Raw genomic sequence first — 19,349 nt, forward strand, 5'->3', positions numbered from 1 at the left:
AAACCTGCCAGAAACAATACAAAATATACATGTCAACCTGCCAGAAACAATAGAAAATACACATGCCAACCTGCCAGAAACAATAGAAAATACACATGCCAACCTGCCAGAAACAATAGAAAATACACATGTCAACCTGCCAGAAACAATAGAAACCACATAGGCTGTTTACACAGCTATTGATCGTTTGACCACTCAGATCAACTCTGGAAAAGATCTGATGTGATTGGTCAAAAGAGCAATTAGCAGCCATAGAGGATGTGCCAAAACAAAAACAAGGCTTCTGAAACACAGGCCCCAGATCACCACCACGACCATCCTCCTGGCCTCCTCTCACAATCTGGCCCAAACAATCTGTGGGCCGAGGGGAAACACTGGCTCTGATGGCTGATCAGACAGTGATATGCAGCACTACAATAGCTGCACATGAAATGATGAGCTAGATTGAAGAGCCTGCCTGGCTGGGTGTCAGGTACCAGAGCATTATCACCCTCAAGGGAACAAGACTCCCCCCACCCTCCCTCCCTCCCCCATCTCCCCACCCCCTCTCCATCTCCCCCATCACCATCTCCCCCCACCCCACCCCACCCCCTCTCCCTCCACCCCCCCCTCTCTCAAGTCCAGATAAGACAAAGCAAAGCAGCTGTACAGATATGCCTGTGATTCATGCAGCCGAAAGAGGCTGCATGGGAATACCACAGTAAAGAAGAATAGCTGGCATAAGAGAGTAAGAGAGGGAGAGATGGTATTATGCCGCGCCGCCCATATTTTGGCTCAGCCAGATCAAACGAATGGGATTTTCCACTAGCTATGAGGATGGGGTGGCATTCAGAATCCTCATCAGCGTGTTTTCAGAGTCTAATCAACAACAGCAGATTGGCCTGGCTGGATACAGAAAAACAATCTATATAGACATTAGTCATGGTTTGCAAAAACAGAACTCTGTGCCCTCATGACTGTGAATGGTCTGACGTTACTCACTACTCTATGGAATACAAACCTACCTAGCCCTGTCATCCGTCTGCCTTTACACCCACAGCCTCAGCCAGCTGTCCTACCTTCCCAGCCCCAGCTCAAGTCACTCTCTGCAGTCTCTGCCCCATCCAACCCCCTACACTCTCCCAGACACTCCACCCGCCAAGTCCCCTGCTATCGCACAGCCAGCCACCCATGGATGCTCCCAGCCCCAGGTGAGAGATGCAGAGATGTTAGGGAGATGGCGGGTCTATCTGATGGGTCTTCTAGGCTCTGTCTGTTACCCTGCCTCCCTCCATTTCTACCCTTCACTGCTCCTATTCCTCTTCTCCTCTCCTCTCCCTTCTCTTGTCGCCTCTTGTCTCCCCTCCCCATGACTCAATCTTGCTTCTCCCCGCCTACAAACAAAGACTCAAGAGGGAAGTTCCGGTGGTCTGTACCACATTGGTCCAAGCAATCAGAATTCACACTCTTGGACTGGAATATTTCCTGGGTCACTTATGAAGATAATAATCGATGAATACGCCGACTCAGACACCGGATTCATCAAAAAAATGAATAGATGATGTGATATTGATAGTATCTTTCAAAACATACCCGAATCAAAAAGCGTGGATTGATAGCAGCCTTGTAGGGAAACTGAAAGAGAGAGATGCTGCTTATAAACATGGCAAGGTGACCGGGGACAATAGTTTGGTTAAACAGTACAAATACGACCTATGCAGATCGATCAAGATGCCATAACATAGGGACAAAGTGGAGGAGCAATTCAGCGGGTCGGACACAAGGCGTTTGTGGCAGGGGCTCCTAACGATCATAGATTGCTAAAAGAAAGCCAGCCACATCATGGTCCCCAACGCCACCCTAACGGAGGAGCTAAACACCTTTTAATCACGATTCGAGTAGAATGAGCTGCTGAGGAGAGCCCCCGATGACAACGTGGAAGTCATTGAATCGCATTAGCCCTTTGCAAGTCTGTGTGCATGTGAAGACCAGCTGGCTGTTGTGTTCTCTGACATGTTCAATCTCTCCCTAGCTCAGGCCGTTATACCCACCTTCTTCAAGATGTCCACTATCATCCACGTGTCCAAGAAGGGGAAAGAAACTGAACGACTACTGACCTGTAGCACTCCTGTTATCATGAAGTGCTTTGAAAGTCAAAAGGCCATATCACCTCCTCCCTCCCTCTCCAATTCGCCTACCGCCCTGACAGATCCACGGACGACGCAATCGCCATTGCACTGCACACTGCCCTTACCCACACCTTCAACGGTAACTTACCTGCGGCTCCCACGATGGACATTCTTTCTCCTGCCCCCCCCATGCTTCTCCCCTTATGGTAATTTCCCCACTCACCCCCTCAACAGACTTTACTCTGCCTCCACCCCATTGGACATTTATTTATTCATCACTGCTACAGTTGTGACAATGTATATAGTGCTATTTCTAGTTACATTGTTGCTTTTCATTACCATTTTCATTATTTTATTTCACTTAGTTCTGCATGTTCGGGCTCAGAGCCTAAGATTTTCACTGTACCCTGCCATCAAACCGGCAACCCTGTACATGTGACTATTAAACACTGTACCCTGCCATCAAACCGGCAACCCTGTACATGTGACTATTAAACACTGTACCCTGCCATCAAACCGGCAACCCTGTACATGTGACTATTAAACACTGTACCCTGCCATCACACCTGCAACCCTGTACATGTGGCTATTAAACACTGTACCCTGCCATCACACCTGCAACCCTGTACATGTGACTATTAAACACTGTACCCTGCCATCACACCTGCAACCCTGTACATGTGACTATTAAACACTGTACCCTGCCATCACACCTGCAACCCTGTACATGTGACTATTAAACACTGTACCCTGCCATCACACCTGCAACCCTGTATATGTGACTATTAAACACTCTAAATATGAATCTCTTCTCCTCCTCCTGTCTCCTCCTCCTGTCTCCTCCTCCTGTCTCCTCCTCCCGTCTCACAGTAGTGGAGCTGAGAGATGCAGGCAGTCAGGGACAGGCTACGTTGTTGTCTGCCTGGTGTGTGTGTGACTGGAACAGAACGCTTTTGAAATTCAAACTATATATCAGCTTGTCTTTGGGTGGATGGGTGTGTGTGTGGCTCACTGATTCTCGCCGTCAGTTCTGGGGAAGCCTGACTGTCACAGTTCTGGATTAAGTTCCAGTGTGCAGCAGCGCATTCACACCGTTTGACAGTTTAATGGTGTGTGGATGAGTGTATACGAAGGAGGGGGAGTTATGGGCAACAAATCACACACACACACACACACACACACACACACACACACACACACAAGCAGAGCGGTGTGTTGGCTGTGTCAAATGTGAAACCGGTCTCTGGCATTACATACGTGACATGCCACCACCTGCCAACGCCAGTTCAACCACAAATGGTCACCGTAAACCCAATGTAACACATTTCCCATTTGTTTCGCCACACACAGACACACGCACCGCCATGTTCTCTCCTGCTGCCTGCGACAGCTGTGGTAAAAGAACAGAATGGGGGAAAGAAAGAAAGAAAGAAAGAAAGAAAGAAAGAAAGAAAGAAAGAAAGAAAGAAAGAAAGAAAGAAAGAAAGAAAGAAAGAAAGAAAGAAAGAAAGAAAGAAAGAAAGAAAGAAAGAAAGAAAGAAAGAAAGAAAGAAAGAAAGAAAGAAAGAAAGAAAGAAAGAAAGAAAGAAAGAAAGAGAGCGAGGAAGAGAAAGAGAGCGAGAAGAGAGAAAGAGAGTGAGCGAGAAAGAGAGAAAGAAAGAGCGAGAAAGAGAGAAAGAAAGAGCGAGAAAGAGAGAAAGAAAGAAAGAGAGAAAGAGACAGAAATAGAGAAAGAGAGAGAAAGAGAGCGAGGAAGGGAAAGAGAGAACGAGAGAGAAATAGAGAAAGAGAGAGAAAGAGAGCGAGGAAGAGAAAGAGAGAGAAATAGAGAGAAAGTGAGAAAGAAAGAGAAAGAGAGCGAGAGAGCGGGAGAGAGAGATGGTCAACCCTGTAAGAGCCAGTCTGTGACCCTGACTACCACCTCCCCCATCTTGCCCCACTCCTGATGGGAAGCTTCCAATCAGAACAGGGGATCAATACATCCTGGTCTCTGGGCCTGTGGAGCTGGGTCTCTAAAGCTAACGACTAGCACCTTAGAAGAAAGGAACTGCATATTGATTAAAAAGGCTTAATAAGACCCAGCAGTCTGCCTAACATTGGGTGATTGGGTTGTGTATTGCCTGATTGATTAATTGATACAGACGTAAGAGTTGACTTACTGTAATGACCCAAGATTATATCTAATATTACTGAATGTTCATGTTTCTTACCGAATAAGACATGTTAAGATAATGGCCATGTTAAGATCATGGTGTGTAATATATATATTTATCATCTTTTTCTTCTTTTTAGATTATATATATATATATATATAGGGGATTGGTAATAGTGCAATTACATTGATGGATGCCACAATATATCTTCAATATTAAAGCGTATCTACCCACTTAATTTTTTTTTTTTTTTTTTAAATAAGCCATTGAGTGTTCAAAACATTAGGAACACCTTCCTAATATTGAGTTGCATCCCCCTTTTGTCCTCAGAACAGGCTCAATTTGTCGGGGTATGGACTCTACAAGGTGTCGAAAGCGTTCCACAGGGATGCTGGCCCATGTTGACCCCAATGCTTCCCACAGTTGTGTCAAGTTGGCTGGATGTACTTTGGGTCGTGGACCATTCTTGATACACACGGGAAACTGTTGAGTGTGAAAAACCCAGCAGCGTTGCAGTTCTTGACACATTCAAACCAGTGCGCCAAGCATCTAGTGCCATACCCCGTTCAAAGGCACTCTAATATTTTGTCTTGCCCATTCACCCTCTAAATGTTTCACTTTTTTTAATTTATCCTTTAACCTATTTAACCTTTAACCTATTTAACCTAATATTTATTCAATCTATTATTTATTTAACCTTTAACCTATTGAACTAGGCAAGCCAGTTAAGAACAAATTGTTATTTACAATGACGGCCTACACCGGCCAAACCCGGACGACGCTGAGCCAATTCTGCTCTGCCCTATGGGACTCTCAATCACGGCCGGTGTCTGTAGTGACGCCTCAAGCACTGAGATGCAGTGCCTTAGACCGCTGCGCCACTCGGGAGCTCCCTGAATGGCACACATAAATGTCTCATTTGTCTCAAGGCTTAAAAAGCCTTCTTTAACTGGTCTCCCCCCCTTCATCTACACTGATAGAAGTGGATTTAACAAGGACATCAATAAGGGATCATAGCTTTCACCTGCATTCAAGTCATGGAAAGGGCATAATGTGTTGTCTACTGATTTTGTTCATGTTTTTTGTTTAAAAAAAAAAAGCTATAGAAAACAACAATAATTATATATATCGGAAAGTATTCAGAACCCTTCCCTTTTTCCACATTTTTACATTACAGACTTATTCTAAAATGGAATAAATAAAACAATTTCCTCATCAATCTACACACAATACCCCATAATGACAAAGTGAAAACAGGTTGAGAGACATTTTTGCAACTGTATTAAAAATAAAAAAACAGAAATACCTTATTTACATAAGTATTCAGACCCTTTGCTATGAGACTCGAAATTGAGCTCAGGTTCATCCTGTTTCCATTGATCAACTTGATTGGAGTCCACCTATGGTAAATTCAATTGATTGGAAATTATTTAGAAAGGTGCACACTGTGGTTAAACTCAAATATACTAATTGATAACAAAAAAAAAAATATTTGTCAAAGAAATGTTTAAAAAGGGTATAATTTTTGTGAATAATATCATAAATAGGACTGGTGGAGTTATTTCACACATGCAGCTAACACAGACATATGGAAATGTCTGCTCTACCCAAAATTACAACCAACTAATTGCAGCATTACTACAAAAATGGAAGAGGCAAGTAGAAGGGGTAAAAAGTAAGGAACTTGTATGTCGGCCCTGTATTAAAGAACATAAATGGTTAAAGAAAAGTGTGATAAATAAAAACAACACAACCAATTTAATTTAAGGACCAAAAAACTGACAGCTGTCAGTTGCAAAATAAATTGCAAAATAGAAGGGAAGAGATTTTCAATGTACCCATTCCATGGCACATGGTTTATGAATTGATATGCAAAACAACGCCAGATTCAAAACTTCAAATTTTACAATTTAAATTACTATACAAACTTCTTGCAACCAATAGAATGTTATATATATATGGGGGATACAATCTTCCCAGCTCTGCAGATTCTGCTGTGAGGAGGCAGAGTCATTAGATCATTTATTTTGGTATAGTCCATATGTAGCTCATCCAGGAATGGCTGAAGAATTGCAACATTTGCCTAAAACTAACGCTGCAGATAGCAATACTGGGTGATTTGAAAAGCCATAGTCAGTCAATCAATAATATAATAATTATTTTAGCAAAAATATTCATTTTTAATTTACAATCTGTAGAAGCTATGAGAATAGAAAGGTTCAGTACTTTTGTCAAGCATCACAGCACAATTGAAAAATATATGGCAAATAGAAATCCAAAATGGATGGTGTTGAGAGATAGATGGGAGGGGTTGAATTGAGCTGAAGGGTGGGACTAACAACAAGATAATCAATGTAAAACATGCGGGGTCTGTAAAATGTATATAGGTTCAGAAATTTAGCGAAATAGCAGAGTTACAAATAGAAATCAAACTGGATGGACATCAGAAGTAGAGGAAGGACTAAAAACAAACACAATATAACTATTGTAAAATAGATTGTGTCTGCAAAATGTGTATAAGATGAATATACTGAAGGTAGAAGCCTAAGTGTTATTGTTTATTAGTTTACTCCAATTGGGAGAAGGGTGGTAGGGTTTGCGGGGAATAATAAAGGTATATTAAAAAAAAGTATGTATATCTATATAGGTATGTATGTATATGGATATATATATTTACACCCAAAAATAAATGGGGGATTGGAAATGATGCAGACAATTACATTGATGGAAGCAACAATCTTTCCGCAATATTCAGCTGATCCACCCCTTAAACATCCCACTGTTCCTAGTATGATGACTGCTATGGTGTGTGGTCATCCACACCCCCTCCCAAAATGGCTGCTGTGCCATTTCTTCCCCTTGCATTACTTGACATAGATCCAGAAAAAGTCCAGAACTGGCATAGTCCTTTAATAGTCCTTAAATCTTTTTTCAAAAAGGCGTACACCTGTCTATATAAGGTCCCACAGTTGACAGTGCATGTCAGAGCAAAAACCAAGGCATAAGGTCGAAGGAATTGTCCGTAGAGCTCTGAGACAGGATTGAGTCTAGGCACAGATCTGGGCAAGCGTCCCAAAACATTTCTGCAGCAATGAAGGTCCCCAAGAAAACAGTGGCCTCCATCATTCTTAAAATGCAAGAAGTTTGGAACCGGGAGTGGAGCAGTGGTCTAAGGCACTGCATCGCAGTTGCTAGCTGTGCCACTAGAGATCCTGGTTTGAGTCCAGGCTCTGTCGCAGCCGGCCGCGACCGGGAGACCAACGGGCGGCGCACAATTGGCCCAGCGTCGTCCGGGTAAGGGGAGGGTTTGGCCGGCAGGGATGTCCTTGTCCCATCGTGCTCTAGTGACTCCTGTGGCGGGCCGGGTGCCATGTGTATGGTGGTCCTCCGACACATTGGTGTGGCTGGCTTCCTGGTTAAGCAGGCATTGTGTCAAAAAGCAGTGTGGCTTGGTTGGGTCGTGTTTCGGAGGACACGTGGCTCTCGACCTTCACCTCTCCCAAGTTTGTGTGTGAGTTGCAGCGATGAGACAAGACTAACTACCAATTGGATACCATGAAATTGGGGAGAAAAAGGTGTAAAAGGTTAAAAAAAAGAAGATGTTTGGAACCACCAAGACTCTTCCTAGAGCTGGCTGCCTGGCCAAACTGAGCAATCGGGGTAGATATGCCTTGGTTAGGGAGGTGACCAAGAACCCGATGGTCACAGAGATCTAGAGTTCCTCTGTGGAAATTGGAGAACCTTCCAGAAGGTCAACCATCTCAGCAGCACTCCACCAATCAGGCTTTATGGTAGAGTGGCCAGACGGAAGCCATTCCTCAGTAAAAGGCACATGACAGCCACTCCTCAGTAAAAGGTATATGACAGCCTGCCTGGAGTTTGCCAAAAGGCACCTAAAGACTCTCAGACCATGCCAGGCATCACGTCTGGAGGAAACCTGGCACCATCCCTACAGTGAAGCATGGTGGTGGCAGCATCATGCTGTGGGATATTTTTCAGCGGCAGAGAATGGGAGACTAGTCAGCATCGAGGCAAATATTAACAGAGCAAAGTACAGACAGATTCTTAATTAAAACCTGCTCCATATTGCTCAGGACCTCGGACTGGAGCGAAGGTTCACCTTCCAACAGAACAACGACCCTAAGCACACAGCCAAGACAATGCAGGAGTGGCTTCAGGACAAGTCTTTGAATGTCCTTGAGTGGCCCAGCCAGAGCCCGGACATGAACCCGATTGATCATCTCTGGAAAGACCTGAAAATAGCTGTGCAGCGATGCTCCCCATCCAATTTGACAGAGCTTGAGAGGATCTGCAGAGAAGAATGGGAGAAATTCCCCAAATACAGGTGTGCCAAGCTTGTAGCGTCATACCCAAGAAGACTGGAAGCTGTAATCGCTGCCAAAGGCGCTTCAACAAAGTACTAAATAAAAGGGTCCGAATGCTTACGTAAATGTGATATTGCCATATTTTATTTATTTATACATTTGCAAAAATTTCTAAAAACCTTTATGCTTTCTCATTATGGGGCATTGTGTGTAGATTGATGAGGGGGAAAAACAATTGAATCCATTTCAGAATAAGGCTGTAACGTATCAAAATGTGGAAAAAGTCAAGGTGTCTGAATACTTTCTGAATGCACTGTATGGGGTGCAGGTAGCCTAGTGGTTAGAGCGTTGGGCCAGTAACCGAAAGGTTGCTAGATCAAATCCCCGAGCTGACAAGGTAAAAATCTGTAGTTCTGCCCTTGAACAAGGTTGTTAACCCACTGTTCCTAGGCCATCATTGTAAATAAGAATTTGTTCTTAACTGACTTGCCTAGTTAAATAAAGGTAAAATAAAAAGATCTGTACGTACATATTTTTTTTAGAATGGCCTCTGCCGTTCATAATAAAACTAAATATAAATGCCAGGTCTGACAAGCAGAACAAACAATAACTGCTAAAAATGTAGTCCGGACCAAACAAAAATAGGAGAAAAGAATAAGGTTTGAGAATGTAATGACACGCCTTGCACCCAAATCAATAATTAAACGCTGCCTTTTCAAAGTCTTTAATAATACATCAACGTTAAGATAACAAAGGCTAGGGCACTAGAGCAACTTCCTGTTGGTTCAAAACCCCACCAATGAAACAGGATGTAGTGTGGGTACATACAGGGAGAGGGGAGAAAGATGCCCTTAGGCTAGGTTTCCCAATGTCAAGCTGTCATTCATGACGTGTCCAAATTGCTCACCGTATGATCTGAGATCAAAGGGTTAACTGGTGCTCTGGACCCAGTGGGTCTTCATTATTCAACAGGCCCTTACAACAGAGAGAGAGAGAGAGAGAGAGAGAGAGCGCGAGAGGCAGAGAAAGAGAGAGAGACAGAGAGAGAGGGAGACCGAGAGAAAGACACTCACAGACAGAGAGAGAGAAAGGCCTAAAGAGTAGTAACCTGAACTTCACCAAATAAATCAGAAATACAGACATTGTCATCCTACAATAAACATGGTATAGAGGAGATGGACCCACTGGTTGCCCTCTAGGTTACAGGGAGCTGGTAGTCCCATCCACCAAACTACCAGGTGTGAAACAGGGATGGGACACAGTGCGTTTGGTATAGAGCAGACCTAACTCACTCTATTAAACCTGTTGGGGATAGGGGGCAGTATTTGCACGGCCGGATAAAAAACATACCCGATTTAATCTGGTTACTCCTCCTGCCCAGTAACTAGAATATGCATATAATTAGTAGATTTGGATAGAAAACACTCTAAAGTTTCTAAAACTGTTTGAATGGTGTCTGTGAGTATAACAGAACTCATATGGCAGGCCAAAACCTGAGAAGATTCCATGCAGGAAGTGGAAATCTGATTTGTGGAATCACCTTCAACACTTTTCCTATGAAACACACCGTGAGTTAGGATTCATTTAGCACTTCCTAAGGCTTCCACTAGATGTCAACAGTCTTTACAAAGTGGTTTGAGTCTTCTATGGTAGAAACTGACCGAAAGAGAGGCTTGGAAATTTGGTCACAGGGGGAGGGCCATTACTACTATGACGCGGGCGCCCATGGGTAGCCTCTCATTCCGAAACGTTTAGTAAGACAATGCAATCGTCCGCCTTGAATATTATTGAAGCTCTGGTTGAAAAAGGCCCTAAAGATTTATGTTATACAACGTTTGACATGTTTGAACGAACATAAATATATATTTTTTGCTCTTTCGTGGCGACAAGTCCCGCGCGCTACAGTACATTATGAGTAGCCTTCGGAACGCGCTAACAAGAAGGAGCTATTGGGACATAAATTATTAACTTTTTCGAACAAAACTACATTTGTTGTGGACCTGGGATTCCTGGAAGTGCCTTCTGATGAAGATAATCAAAGGTAAGGGAATATTTACAATAGTATATTTGATTTTAGATGGTTCCAAGATGGCGCTAATCTGTATCACCTAGCCCATTTTTCTGAGCATACCACCCCGTTTATTGCAAAGTGTGATTTCCCAGTAAAGCTATTTTTAAATCTGGCAATGCGGTTGCATTCACGAGATGTTAATCTATAATTCTTTGAATGACAATATTACATTTTAACAATGTTTTCGAATAGTAATTTTGTAAATTGTAGTGCTAATTCACCGGAAGCATTTGAGGGAAAATATTTTCTGAACATCACGCGCCGATGTAAAATGCTGTTTTTATATATAAATATGAACTTTATCGAACAAAAGAATGCATGTATTGTGTAACATGATGTCCTAGGAGTGTCATCTGATGAAGATTGTCAAAGGTTAGTGCTGCATTTAGCTGTGTTTTGGGTATTTGTGATGCATGCTAGTTGCTTTGAAAATGGCAGTGTGATTTTTTTTGGCTGGGTACTCTCCTAACATAATCTAATGTTTTGCTTTTGCTGTAAAGCCTTTTTGAAATCGGACAACGTGGTTCGATTCAGGAGAGGTGTATCTATAAAATGGTGTAAAATAGTCATATGTTTGAGAAATTGAAGTTATAGCATTTATGAGGTATTTGTATTTCGCACGACGCAATTCCACTGGCTGTTGACTAGGGTGGGACGCAAGCGTCCCAGGTTCCTAGACAGGTTAAATTAATCAAAACAGGAACATTTAACATGAAATTCAAAAGGAAATTATCTCAAAAGAGAAAATTGTCTTCCTGTGTGCTACCTATATCCCCCCACTTTAATGAAGACAGCTTCTCCATCCTGGAGGGGGAAATCAATAAATTTCCATGCCCAGGGACATGTACTAGTCTGTGGTGACCTAAATGCCAGAACTGGACAAGAACCTGACACCCTCAGCACACAGGGGGACAAACACCTACCTGGAGGTGACAGCATTCCCTCCCCCATATGCCCCCTAGGCACAACTACGACAACATAGCCAACAAAAACAGGTCACAACTTCTGCGTCGTACGCTGGGTATTTACATAGTCAATGGTAGGCTTCGAGGGGACTCCTACGGTAGGTACACCAATATCTCTAAGCCATAAAACCTGAGCCTACGCCTTCACTATGGTGAATCACTAAAACAATACAGAAATACACTATGGAAAAAGAAGGAACAGAACGTCAGAAATCAACTCAATGTAATAAAAAATCCATAGACTCTAAAATGGGAAAACACCAAACAAACAACACAAAGAGTTATCTATACAAAATGGAAATGTATGGGTAAACCACTTCTCTAATCTTTTTGGCCCAAAAACAAAGAACAAACAGCAAAACATATACATGATCAAATACAAATCATAAAATCAACTATTAAAACACCACCAGAACCCACTGGATTCTCCAATTACATTGAATGAACTTCAGGACAAAATACAAACCCTCCAACCCAAAAGGGCCTGTGGTGTTGATGTTATCCTCAATGAAATGAAATGATAAAATATACAGACCACAAATTCCAATTGACTATACTTAAACTCTTTAACATCATCCTTAGCTCGGGCATCTTTTATATTTTATGATATGCCGTTATTGATGCAGGGACCGCTTTCGGTTTTTACTTCACCTTCTATACTGGTCTTTGAATGTTTGGTTTGTTAAATGTGATACGCCATGTGTAATGTAAATTTTTATAGTTTACTTCGCTACTTGAGTCATCTCTCTCCGCTCTTTCTCTCCGCGACACTTTCCACAGTGACCTAGCCACGCCTATCACTCAAGGAGCGCATTTGATGTTCCTCAACCACCAGACACTTGCGTTCAGTCTGCATGGTCAATGCAGCACATGCAACAATGTTCATGACAACAATGCTGTTTTCACTTTGCTTCTTAATATAAATCCACTAGGTGTTCTATAATGACACTATTAGTTTGTGTTATATCAGCAAACAGCTAGTTTGTCTTTTCTTAGCAAGTTGCCCTTAATCTTGTGAGATGCTAATTGTTAGCCGCTAATAAATGTACTGAGTAAAAGCAAACGTAGCTAGCTAATACAGCCGGATAATACCAGTGATGGTGTAGACCTGAATCAGCATGTTGTTTGTGCAACAGTATCTTCAAAATCAAAGAGGAATACGCAAAGCTAGAATATGTTTGCTACATGAAGTAGCTAAGAGAAAACATGCAATGTAGCAAAAGCTTATAGGGTCCACTAGGAAACACTTATCAACACTTTAGTTCCTACCCTGTCACAATAACTCCTCCCTGGCATTTTAATTTGTTGTCATCTCAAACAACAATGTAGTCAAAGTGCACACTATTATATTCTAATTATAGAATTAGAATAGTCATTATATTTCCATGATTCCAACAGTTTCGCTCTAATTAGCAAGTCAAATCGCAACTGCAACATTTGGTTAAAAATAAGTCCTAGATTATTTGCCCATATCGTGCAGCCCTACGTGGCAGTGTGGAAATTATCTCAATTGAGCAGTGGTGTAAGTAAAAATACTTTAAAGTACTACTTATGTCATATTTTTGGTATCTGTACTTTACTATTTTTATTTTTGACAACTTTTACTCTTACTTCACTACATTCCTAAAGGAAATACTGTACTTTTTAACTCAATACATTTTCCCTGACAACTAACAGTACTCGATACATTTTGAATGCTTAGCAGGACAGGAATATAAAATCAAAAATATTAGTCACATGCGCCAAATACAACAGTGAAATGCTTACTTACGAGCCCCTAACCTACAGTGCAGTTTAAAAAAATACGGATAAGAATAAGAGATAAAAGTAACTAGTAATAAAAGAGGAGCTGTAAAAAAATAACAATATAGACAGGGGGGTGCCGGGACAATGTGCTGGGGCACCAGTTAATTGAGGTAGTATGTACATGTAGGTAGAGTTAATTAAAGTGACTATGCACAGATGACAACAGAGAGTGGCAGTGGTGTGGAGAGGGGGGTGGGTGCAAAGTGAATAGTCTGGGTAGCCATTTGACTAGACATTCAGGAGTCTTACGGCTTGGGGCTAGAAGCTGTTTTGAAGCCTCTTGGACCTAGACTTGGTGCTCCAGTACCGCTTGCAGTGTGGCAGCAGAAAGAACAGTCTATGACTAGGGTGGTTCGAGTCTTGGACAATTTTTAGGGCCTTCCTCTGACACCGCCTGGTATAGAGGTCCTGGATGGCAGGAAGCTTGGCCCCAGTAATGTACTGGACCGTTCGTACTACTATCTGTAGTGCCTTGCGGTCAGAGGCCGAGCAGTTGCCAAACCAGGCAGTGATGCAACCAGTCAGGATGCTCTCGGTGGTGCAGCTGTTAAACCTTTTGAGGATCTGAGGACCCATGCCAAATCTTTTCAGTCTCCTGAGGGGGAATAGGTTTTGTCATGCCCGCTTCATGACTGTCATGGTGTGCTTGGACCATGTTAGTGTGTTGGTGATGTGGACACCAAGGAACTTTAAGTTCTCAACCTGCTCCACTGCAGCCCCGTCGATGAGAATGGGGGCGTGCTAGGTCCTCTTTTTCCTGTAGTCCACAATCATCTCCTTTGTCTTGATCACATTGAGGGAGAGGTTGTTGTCCTGGCACCACACGGCCAGGTCTCTGACCTCCTCCCTATAGACTGTCTCGTTGTTGTCAGTGATCAGGCCTACCACTGTTGTGTCATCGGGAAATTTAATGATGGTGTTGGAGTCGTGCTTGGCCGTGCAGTCATAAGTGAACAGGGAGGACAGGAGGGGGCTGAGCACACACCCCTGAGGGGCCCCTGTGTTGAGGATCAGCGTGGGATGTGTTGTTACCTACCCTTACCACCTGGGGGCGGCCCGTCAGGAAGTCCAGGATCCAGTTTCAGAGGGAGGTGTTTAGTCCCAGGGTCCTTAGCTTATTGATGAGCTTTGAGGGCACTGTGGTGTTGAACGCTGAGCTGTAGTCAGTGAATAGCATTCTCACATAGGTGTTCCTTTTGTCCAGGTGGGTAAGGGCAGTGTGGAGCGCAATAGAGACTGCATCATCTGTGGATCTGTTGGGGTGGTACGCAAACTGGAGTGGGTCTAGGGTTTTTTGGGGATGAGGGTGTTGATGTCTGCCATGACCAGCCTTTCAAAGCACTTCATGGCTACAGACGTGAGTGCTACGGGTTGGTAGTCATTTAGGCAGGTTACCTTATTGTTCTTGGGCACAGGCACTATGGTGGTCTGCTTAATACATGTTAGTATTACAGACTCGGACAGGGAGAGGTTGAAAATGTCAGTGAAGACACTTGCTAGTTGGTCAGCGCATGCTCGCAGTACACGTCCTGGTAATCCGTCTGGCCCTGTGGCTTTGTGAATGTTGACCTGTCTAAAGGTCTTACTCACATCGGCTGCGGAGAGCCTGATCACAGTCTTCCGGTTCAGCTGGTACTCTCATGCATGTTTCAGTGTTATTTTTCTCGAAGCGAGCATTGTAGTAGTTTAACTCGTCCGGTAGGCTCATGTCACTGGGCAGCTCTCGGCTGTGCTTCCCTTTGTCGTCTGTAATAGTTTGCAGGCCCTGCCACATCTGACGAGCTTCAGAGCCGGTGTAGGACGACTCAATCTAAGTCCTGTATTGACGCATTGCCTGTTTGATGGTTCATCGGAGGGCATAGCGGGATTTCTTATAAGCTTCCAGGTTAGAGTCCCGCTCCTTGAAAGCGGCAGCTCTAGCCTTTAGTTCAGTGCGGAAACTGCCTGTAATCCATGGTTCTGGTATGTTCGTACGGTCACTGTGGGGACGACGTCATCGATGCGCTTATTGATGAAGCCAATGACAGATGTGGTATACTCTTCAATGCCATTGGAGTAATCCCGGAACATATTCCAGTCTGTGCTAGCAAAGCAGTTGTGTAGCTTAGAATCTGTTTCATCTAACCACTTTTTTATTGATCTAGTCACTGGTGCTTCCTGCTTTAATTTTTGCTTTTAAGCAGGAATCAGGAGGACAGAATTATGGTCAGATTTGCCAAATGGAGGGCGAGGGAGAGCTTTGTATGCATCTCTGTGTGTGGAGTACAGGTGGTCCAGAGTTCTTTTCCCTCTGGTTGCACATTTAACCTGTTGATAGAAATTAGGTAAAACTGATTTAAGTTTCCTTGCATTAAAGTCCCCGGCTACTAGGAGAGCCGCCTCTGGGTGAGCATTTTCTTGTTTGCTTATGGTGGAATACAGCTCATTCACTATCTTGGTGCCAGCCTCTGACTGTGTTGGTATGTAAACAGCTACAAAGAATATAGATGAAATCTCTCTCGGTAGGTAATGTGGTCTGCAGCTTATCATGAGAAACTCTACCTCAGGCGAGCAATGGCTCAAGACTTCCTTAGATATTGCGCACCAGCTGCTGTTTACAAAAATACATAGACCGCTGCCCCTTCTCTTACCAGACGCTGCTGTTCTATCCTGCGGTTACATCGTATAGCCAGCCAACTGTATGTTGATATTGTCATCGTTCAGCCACGACTCCGTGAAACATAAGATGTTACAGTTTTTAATGTCCCGGTGGTAGTGTAATCTTCCAAAAACTCATCCATTTTATTGTCCAAAGATTGCATGTTTGCGAGCAGAATTGAGGTGAGTGGGGGTTTATTCGATCGCCTCCTACTCCTGAGAAGGCAGCCCGCCCTCCGGCCTCTCTTTCTCCGCCTCCTCCTCACGCAGATCACTGGGGTCGGGGCCTGTTCCGGAGGGAGCCATTTATCCTCCGCCTCGGGCTCGTCAGAACCGTGAAAGAAGAAAAAGGATTCTGCTAGTCCGTGGTGAGTAATCGCAGTCCTGATGTCTAGAAGTTATTTTCGGTCATAAGAGCCGGTAGCGGCAACATTATGTCAATTTTTTTTTTTTAAATGGTCCAATTCACGCACTTGTCAAGAGAACATCCCTGGTCATCTACTGCCTCTGATCTGGAGACTCACTAAACACAAATGCTTTGTTTGTCAATTACAGTTCAAGTCAGAAGTTTACATACACCTTAGCCAAATACATTTAAACTCAGTTTTTCACAATTCCTGACATTTAATCCTAGTAAAAAATCCCTGTCTTAGGTCAGTTAGGATAACCACTTTATTTTAAGAATGTGAAATGTCAGAATAATAGTAGAGAGAATGATTTATTTCAGCTTTTATTTCTTTCATCCCATTCCCAGTGGGTCAGAAGTTAACATACTAATTGAGTGTATTTGATAGCATTGCCTTTAAATTGTTTAACTTGGGTCAAACGTTTTGGGTGGCCTTCCACAAGCTTCCCACAATAAGTTGGGTGAATTCTGGCCCATTCCTCCTGACAGAGCTGGTGTAACTGAGCCTCCTTTGCTCACACATGCTTTTTCAGTTCTGCCCACAAATCTTCTATGGGAGTGAGGTCAGGGCTTTGTGATGGCCACTCCAATACTTTGACTTTGTTGTCCTTAAGCCCTTTTGCCACAACTTTGGAAGTATGCTTGGGGTCATTGTCCATTTGAAAGACCCATTTGCGACCAAGCTTTAACTTCCTGACTGATGTCTTGAGCTGTTGCTTCAATATATCCACAAAATGTTCCTTTCCTCATGATGCCATCTATTTTGTGAAGTGCACCAGTCCCTCCTGCAGCAAAGCACCCCCACAACATGATGCTGCCACCCCCATGCTTCACGGTTGGGATGGTGTTCTTCGGCTTGCAAGACTCCCACTTTTTCCTGCAAACATAATGATGGTCATTATTGCCAAACAGTTCTATTTTTGTTTCATCAGACCAGAGGACATTTCTCCAAAAAGTACGATCTTTGTCCCCATATGCAGTTGCAAACAGTAGTCTGGCTTTTTCATGCGTTTTTGGAGCAGTGGCTTCTTCCTTGCTGAGCAGCCTTTCAGGTTATGTCGATATAGGACTCGTTTTACTGTGGATATAAATACTTTTGTACCCGTTTCCTCCAGCATCTTCACATGGTTCTTTGCTGTTGTTTTGCGATTGATTGCACTTTTTCCACCAAAGTACGTTCATCTCTAGGAGACATGACGGTATGGTGGCTGCGTGGTCCCATGGTGTTTATATTTGTGTACTATTGTTTGTACAGATGAACATGGTACCGTCAGGCATTTGGAAATTGCTCCCAAGGATGAACCAGACTTGTGGAGGTCTAGGCAAAGGGTGGCTACTTTGAAGAATCTAAAATATAATATATATTTTGATTTGTTTAACACTTTTTTGGTTACTACATGATTCCATTTGAGTTATTGTAAAGTTTTGACGTCTTCACTATTATTCAAAAAATTGTAAAAATAAAGAAAAACCCTGGAATGAGTAGGTGTGTCCAAACTTTTGACTGGTACTGTATAGAATGCATTAGTTCTATTCCAGGGATTCTGACAATGACTGGGCCTCTTGGGGATGAAAAAGCTTCTTTGGGATGAAGAAGCATTTCCCTGCCTATGATTAAGGTTTGGCTTTGGAGTGAATAAGCTCACACTAGATCTGTACTTAAGGAGACAGAGCTCTTACCTTCCCAAAACAAGATGTCCGCCAAATGTCCTCCAATGGCTCCCAACAGGTAGCAGACTAACACGCAAACCGGCCTCCTTCTGTAACGGTCTTCTGTCTTCCCTCTGGATTCACCTTGAGAAGAAAAGAACCGAACAAGGATACATCCATCAGATGAAAAATGAAATGAGTGAAAACATATTTTGCGAGGGGCTCCTGTGTTAGTAATAGTCCCTCAGTCTATCAGCACTGCCTCAGTGAGCCACCTCCTTTGTTCATTAATTGATTGTCTCTCCCCTGCTGAGCTCCAGTAACTAGGTTACATGGATTCATTTAAGGCAGAACCGACACCTCTCGTCAAGTGAGACCAGGAGATGAGAGATGGATGACGACGCCGGGGCATAGACGAACCAGGAACCACTGGCTGTTAATAGAACTAATGGAGTATGGTAGAAGATGGTAGCTTTATTGAAATAACCCTCATTTAATTAGCCTGAGTGATTGATGAGAGGAAGGAAGGGGCCGGGGAGATGGGTGAGAGGAAGCCATTATGTGAAGCTGATGATTTCACTCGAAAGGATGTGTATCATGTGAATGGATTCAAGTAGAGGAGTTCAAGTTTAAACATTTTATTGTCATGTGCACAAGTACAGTGAAATGTCTTTCCTGCTTACTCTTTTCCAACAATGCAGTAATCAATATAGGGCTGACCCAATTTAGTCGACCGGTCGATTTAGATTTATTTCGTAGAGCAGTAGCCAAAAAAATATACATTGCCAGTCAAATGTTTGGGCACACCTACTCATTCAAGGGTTTTTCTTTATTTTTACTACTTTCTACATTGAAGAATAATAGTGAAGACATCAAAACTATGAAATAACACATACTGAATCATGTACAAACCCAAAAAGTGTTAATCAAATCAAAATATATTTAATATTTGAGATTCTTCAAAAGTAGCCACTCTTTGCCTTGATGACAACTTTGCACACTCTTGGCATTCTCTCAACCAGCTTCATGAGGTAGACACCAGGAATGCATTTCAGGTGTGCATTGTTAAAAGTTAATTGTGGAATTTCTTTCCTTCTTAATACGTTTGTGCCAATCAGTTGTGTTGTGACAAGGCAGGGGTGGTATACAGAAGATAGCCCTATTTTGTAAAAGACCAAGTTCATATTATGACAAGAACAGCTTAAATAAGCAAAGAGAAACGACAGTC

General features: G+C 42.9%; 1 protein-coding gene across 1 annotated transcript in view; it reads right to left on the bottom strand.

Moving 5' to 3' along the window:
* LOC106611870 (bifunctional heparan sulfate N-deacetylase/N-sulfotransferase 1) overlaps window positions 1-19,349 on the bottom strand; it is a 95,141-nt gene that overhangs the window by 33,808 nt on the left and 41,984 nt on the right. The window contains exon 2 of the mRNA XM_014212488.2: window positions 18,152-18,265. The gene's annotated coding sequence lies outside the window, so the exon portion shown is untranslated. The remainder of the gene's footprint in view (window positions 1-18,151; window positions 18,266-19,349) is intronic.

This window comes from Salmo salar, chromosome ssa09 (assembly GCF_905237065.1).
Source record: "Salmo salar chromosome ssa09, Ssal_v3.1, whole genome shotgun sequence".
NCBI classification, from domain to species: domain Eukaryota; kingdom Metazoa; phylum Chordata; class Actinopteri; order Salmoniformes; family Salmonidae; genus Salmo; species Salmo salar.